Genomic DNA, 6932 nt, shown 5'->3' with positions numbered 1-6932 from the left:
CCCTCTTGCCTTGCCTAGCCTTCCTCACGCCCGGCTGTGCCAAACGATTGACTCTTGAGCCTGAGGAAACTTTCTCAGTTGAAGGTCTCCTCCTCCCCAGCAGTGACTGCTTTGGGGACTGATGAGTCTTCCTTGGCAGGACGCGAATGCTGCCCATCCACAAACATGGTTAGGCTCATCAAACTCCTAAAAATATGGGCTACTCACTCGGGGATGGAATAACTCAAGTATCAACCACCTCCAGCAAGCTGAAAAAGCAGATGATTTGTATGTGGACAGCTCAGCTCCTCTGTGCATTTGCTTTGTCGTATCCTGGGCTCCTGGTGGTTTTATTCCTACAACAGTGCCAAGAAGCTCTCATCATGGAGAAGGAATTCACATCTCCAGAGGCAAAGGAGGCTGAAGAGATGTGGCTGAGCTTTGTGATGAGAGGGAAAGATGGAACTATAAGGATGGAAACAAACCTTTCCAATCCAGAGGCCTGATCCAGAGGCTCCCCCAGGCATTCGGCACATGAAATGCATGCATTTCTATATGTGCACGCATGCACAGAAGATCCGCTGTGCCTGGCTGAGCCCAGTTCATGCACACGGCATGTTTCCTTTCACCTTCCACCTCCTGCAACGCTGTTGAGTGTTTTAGGGAAGGACTTACCTGGATGATTGGCGGCTTCCCTACACCCAGCTGCGCATGAGCACAGGTCCCTTGCAGAACAGAGCAAAAACATTTTGGGCTGAAACCATTTTCTTCCCTTACTGCGTGTTATTGCTTGGCAGGGGAATTTCGTCACCTCTGTATGCTCAGGTGCTCTCTTCCCCATCCCATCTCCCATCAGCAGTGTGTTTTCACCGTCCTTCTCACATGGGGAGATGCAGCACTGAACTTATGTAGGGCAAGAGGCTTTTTACTGTGGCTCTGACCTGGGCACTCCTGCTGGCACTGAAGCAGTTAACAGTGGTCAGCAGGATTTGGGGCAGACAGCATTTATTTTTAAAGGGAATTTGTCTTTATTAAATTGTCATTCCAAAACCTATTTCACCCGATCCATCTGACATCGACCCACCCTATTCTTGCTCCAAGAACAGCAGGGTGACTGCGCAGAAACACGACGGTGCTGCCTGTCCCATCACCCAGCCCCGTTCGCAGCCAGATGGTTACTCATCCTGGAGCTCAACCTCCCTTTATAATTGGACCTGGCTGAGTTCAAGCTGTTCCATTGATCTCCACTTCCCTCCTGAAGTGCCAGCGGGACTAACGGAAATGGCCCAGGATTTTGAAATAGTTATTGCAATAACCATGGAGAAGCAGCCAGCCGGCACTGCCTGCTCTGTCCCAGAGCCACACAGCTCACTGCTGCTGCCAGAGGCATGGCATTCCCTGGGCATTCGCTAACCCGGCATTGCCCTTCTTGCACTGAAATGTCAACCTGCAGCAGAGGAGAAATAGCAGGGGAAAAAAAATGTGAACACGGTTGGCATTGCACCCACATTTGTTGAGTCAAAAACCAAACTGGTTTTGCATACAGTTAGAAATGTAGACCAGCTCCTTTTAAATAGCTGTAAGAATTGCCCAGTGGTGCCTTGCTGGTTTTTGGTGGCAGTTATGGAAGGAACTGCCATAACAGGCAGGAAGGGATGGAAAAGCATGGGCCATGGCAGTGAGACAGGGCATCACCACCAGCTCATTCCTTCCTGCTCCCTCTGCACCCCTGGGCAGAGCTGGCAGGCGCTAATGGGTATCTACAGCACCCCGGACGAGGTGGTGGCAGGCCCAGGTGCCCAAGCAGCCCGTGCCAATGGGGGATGCGAGACAGGAGCGAAGGCTCTGCAGAGCTTGAAGATTTTGCATTTTTAGTAGCTGGTTTGTGACGGTGGCTTTAGCCCAGCTGTGAGGTTCAGGCTGCTCTGCTGTGGACTGTTTTCATTACACTTGGCACTAGACTTGGGCTGTTCAAATCAGTTTTATAAAGTGTCCTTCTAGTGCAGAGCTATATAAAAATAGGATATAATGAGAAACTCCTTATTCTTAAAAAAAAAAAAAAAAAATCACAGTTCTTCCCTCTGCTCTCCCTGATCACAGAGCCAATCCCACACACCAGTTATTCTTCCCTGCTCCATTTTGCAGACTAGACCATCAAAGTTTTGTTTAATTACCCCAGATTTATGCCCCAGATATTTATACCACCACCAGTATGACCTAGGCAGGAATTCCCATGAACACGAGGACAGAGCTGGCACCCAAGCACTAACCGGTCATCGGACGTGCCCTGAGTGGTTCTCACCTGCAGATACCGAAGCACGGAGAGTAAGCAGAGAGTTCAAATCACACCTTGAAGCACCTTTACCTACATCTATTGCCATTTTCTGGGAGGATTATCTATTGCTTAAACTTAAAACAATATACCATCTGTGTGTACAAACACTTCATGCAACAGTGATATATCACAGGAATTAATTATATTAATTAGGTATAGTCTGTCCTGTCAAAGATGTACTTGGGTATATTGTGTCCAAAGCTTAATAAAAATTTAGACAGACTTCCTAAAACATCTTATTTTCACTGCAAGATTAATCAAAGCAACCTTTTCGAGATCCTTTTGTTGCAATCTATTCTGCTGCAACCCAAGAGCCGCCGGAATAAGCCCCCATGAGAAAAGGTCATCTTTTTAAGACAGATTCTCCTTTTTTGGATAAATAAAATCCTACTCTTTGAATTTAGCAACATGATTGTTATAAACCAGCTCCGACAGTGGGCAGATGGCAGTTCAAAATACCATGGCGAGCATGGTTTCGGAAAGTGAAGATGCACTTTTGAGAGGACTACATTCACCCGAGTATTGTACTACTTCAAAATCAAACTCAGCCTTTGAAAATGTCAAAGGCAACTATTCACGAGCAAACACCATATGGTATATTTGTCCTCTTCAATTCCTCTTACAATCAATGGGAAAAAAAAAGAACATTTCAGACCTGAAATGACTGCATGCCACATTATATAGTGTTCTCACCGCAAGGTCTCCAAAATGTTAGATGGTGGCACGAAATTACTCAAATACGTGTTTGTCGGATTAAAAGGGACAGAAATGGTCATTAGCAGTCCAGTCTCCAATAGCTCTGCTTGTTAATACTGTGTTGTGGTTTAACTTTGGGGTCTGGCTGTGGCTTGCATAGGAAACACTTCCTAGGATGCCCCTAAAACCTTATTTAAAAGTAAGCTGAAGTTGATTTTTTCATTATTCTAATGGTAAAGCTCTGAAGATCTGGTTAACGCAGCTCTGTGATGGTGTAACAGCTGCTGAATCCCAACACAATTAAAAATAAACTACAGTAAAAAATAGGCACGTATTTGTGACTGGGGAAGAACAATCACCAGGCCAACAACTGAACCGTCGGAGGCATCATTTTGACATTTAAAGGTGTTTTTAAGAGCAGCTGAGCAGGCAGCTGCACCCTCGTCTCCCTGACAGATTCCCAGTCCCTAACTTGTGGCCACTGGGTGGCTGTAGTGGAAGGACAGACACTTGCATGGAGGCCATCACGAGCAGCTCCCACAGGTTCAGGGAGTGGGGATGCTGGTCCCTCTGTTCTTCTTCAAATAAAACCATGTAAAAGGCTGGCCACAACAGCTGGGACCCACAAGGGCACTTACATACCTGATCACCGGCTTAAACACCAGCCTCTAAACTTGAGGTCCTCCTCCGCTTGGAGACATCTGCAGTCCCTCTGCTTGTTTAGCCTGGAGAAAAGGAGGCTGAGGGGAGACCTTATCGCTCTCTTCAACTACCTGAAAGGAGGTTGTAGAGAGGTGGGGTCGGTCTCTTCTCCCAGGTAACAAGTGATAGGACAAGAGGAAATGGCCTCAAGTTGCGCCAGGGGAGGTTTAGACTGGATATTAGGAAATTTTTCTTCACCGAGAGGGTTATCAAGCATTGGAACAGGCTGCCCAGGGAAGTGGTTGAGTCGCCATCCCTGGAGGTATTTAAAGGACGTTTGGATGAGGTACTTAGAGACATGGTGTAGTGGTGGTTTTGGCAGTGTTAGGTTTATGGTTGGACTTGATGATCTTAAAGGTCTTTTCCAACCAATATGATTCTGTGATTCTGTGATTCTGTTAGTGAAGTCCCCTGCGTTGTCATTGTGGTGCCTCTCCACGTCACCAAACAAGACCACATCGCTCACTCCTGAGCCCCAGAGATCACAAACGAGCAGCCGCCGTCCCTCCTGCCTCTGCTCAGCACACCCACACCAGCACATCTCTAAATCCAGGGCATCCACCCATCCCAGTGCCATGTGGCCTCAGTGGCCCAACATACCATCTATATTATTAATGATAGCAATGCTCTCTTTTTTTTCTCTTTTGCAAATAAGTAACATCTGCAAATTTATTGAAATACCTGCTGGTTAACCTTGCACTGAAATGATTCTTCAAAAAACTGCAAGAAGCAGCAGTTTGCAGAAGTCATCGTGTTGGTGATGAGGTCTAAATTCCCTCCCCGTGACCCCGAGCGCTCAGACAGACTGCACCAGCCAAAGCAAAGCTCAGTGAAAAGCCACCCAACACCAGATAACCCCAGAATGCAAATATTCATGCAATGCATGTGCTAATTCAGGTGTTTGTGATCATTTGCAGAAGAAACCTAGATGTGAGCACTGGAATAAACATTTCAAGTCTCATAATAAGCAAAATAATTACACGCTACCAAGCAAGGAAGGCTCAGGCCTTAAATTTTATTGTTGTAGATGAGAAATAAATCTGGCTTGTGATCGGCTGAGCACACTCAGGTAACAAATTAAAGCCACCCCTCTCGTTTCTCCCTTTCCCAGCACGTGACGCTGAGGTTTTGGAACAACGTTAAATAACAGCTCACGAACAGAGATGGAAAATCCGGAGCAGCGGCAATAAGCTCCATTTGCTTCTTGTGAAGTTAATATTAGACTTTAACTGTGGGCCCCCAAGCTCCCACTCCTCCTTAGAAGATAATATTCAAAAGCAAAACTGTTACTTTCATGGCCATAATAAATAGTCCCGTACGCCTCTGGTGAAGACGTTCAGGCCGAATGTAACAACCCACAGAAAATGGCTTCTGGTTTCAGAGGACGTGGTGACTGATGTCCACCGAGGAAAACGCTGGCGTGGTTTGATCGCTGCTGATTTCACGTGTCAGCACCTCTCCGTGTTTAACCCAACGGTAGCAAATAGTTGCTGAATCTGTCAGAAGAGAGTTTTAAAAGTCAGCTCTCGCATTGCTGATCTTATCCTTCAGATTTAAACTCCATCGGCTCCCAAACATCTAATTTTCAGTTGATGCCTCCGGCTGCAGCGTTTGTGCATCTCCCATCAGAGGCTGGGCGTTATCTGCTCCTCCCAGGGTGGCACCAGGGAGCGACGGGGCACTGCTGTGGCTGCTGCTGCCTCCTCCTCTCTTGGCACACACTCACTCGAGCGCTGGCAATCCCGTTCCCAGCCTTTGTTGGCCGCTGCCGGGTGCACGGCGAAGCTGAGCGGGACCACGGGTGGTGAGTTGTGGGTTGCCGGGGCTGGATTTGGATCCGCTCCACTGCAGGGGCGGCCACTCCTTCGGTGTCTGAATTTCTCCCACCATGAGTAAAAGTGCTGAGCTTTAGTTGAGGTATATCAATAATCTGCAACACACTGGAAACCAACCCTCTGTTTCTTCCTTGTTTCCCCTTTCTAAACCACCATGGGGGATGTCCAAACACTCGAAGCAAAGACCAGAGCCCAATGGCTTTGCCTTCCAGATGCCTTCTCCACCCCTGCCCCAGGACTTCCACCCCATCCCATCCATGCAGCTGGCAGTCTTCACATCTATGCTGCTAATCAGCTGGAGTAACGGCATTTCAATCAGCCTAAGGAGAGATCTTCACAATAAGAACAAGTTTTTGGGCTTGTCAATGCCTTGCACAAGCTCTCCTACAGCTAAACCTGTACCTGATCCCAGCAAGAACAGAAACCAGGGTTAATACAGTAACTGCTGCTGTTAGTTATCATCTGAGTCTCACATGAGTTTTCTTCACATCTCAGGACATTTAGTAGATTGCTTGTTAAAAGGGTAGAAAAAAATTGTATAGGAATAATAGTTAAATATGGCCCTTGGGGTTACTAAGTACAGTAGTTTCTCTTTTACAAATGGAAGTAGTGCCGCCGTGCTGGAGAGCACAGTGACATGATGGCAAGGAAAGCAGAGATTGGCTTTTATGACACTATTTACAGGTTTTCCATTTAAAAAACTGCCGAGTTTGATTAAATATAAGTATAGAACATTTCTTCCATATACAAACTCTTGTTAGCTGATTAATTACTAAGGTGCTCAGAAGTGTGAATGAAAACAGAAGTTACAGTAGATCAGTTGTGTTTGTGTCTATTTACAAACCGCACTCGGTTGCCTGCTGACACCAGCATCTTCCAAAGAAGCTGGAAGCAAAGTGGCCAGTTACGAATCTAATGCCACAGGAAGTGTTGTTTTCTTCACAACATCTTTGTCAGAAGGTAAAATAGTAGTACTTTCATTCCTTTTTTTATTAGCAAAGGTGGGTGCCCTTGCTGAGTCTGTGTAGCTGGTAGGGCCAGGCAGCATCGCACCGTGAGACACCCTGTTTCTAGCTCTCGACTCCTGTCCAGCCCTTACCACCAGAATTTGCTGGTCTGCTGGGCAGCTGCCCGAGACAGGACTCGCAGCACCAGGTTATTACACTGAAATGCATCGCATGGGGCTTCCTAAGTACTTGGAGAGCTCAGATTTACCCCGTACAACAGAAGGGGGAATTTATGTGCCAGAAACCAAACAAGGAGAATGCACTTAGCAAGAATTTTGTTTTCCAATCAGAAAAGATAAAATAAAATCCCAAGTGGCCCATATTTTGTAGGTCAAATTCCTTCCCTGTTAACATTCTCAAAGAGTTATTTTCTGTCTG

This window comes from Mycteria americana (assembly GCF_035582795.1).
Source record: "Mycteria americana isolate JAX WOST 10 ecotype Jacksonville Zoo and Gardens chromosome Z unlocalized genomic scaffold, USCA_MyAme_1.0 Scaffold_30, whole genome shotgun sequence".
Taxonomy (NCBI): domain Eukaryota; kingdom Metazoa; phylum Chordata; class Aves; order Ciconiiformes; family Ciconiidae; genus Mycteria; species Mycteria americana.
The sequence above is the reverse complement of the archived record's forward strand: the minus strand, read 5'-3'. Positions refer to the sequence as shown.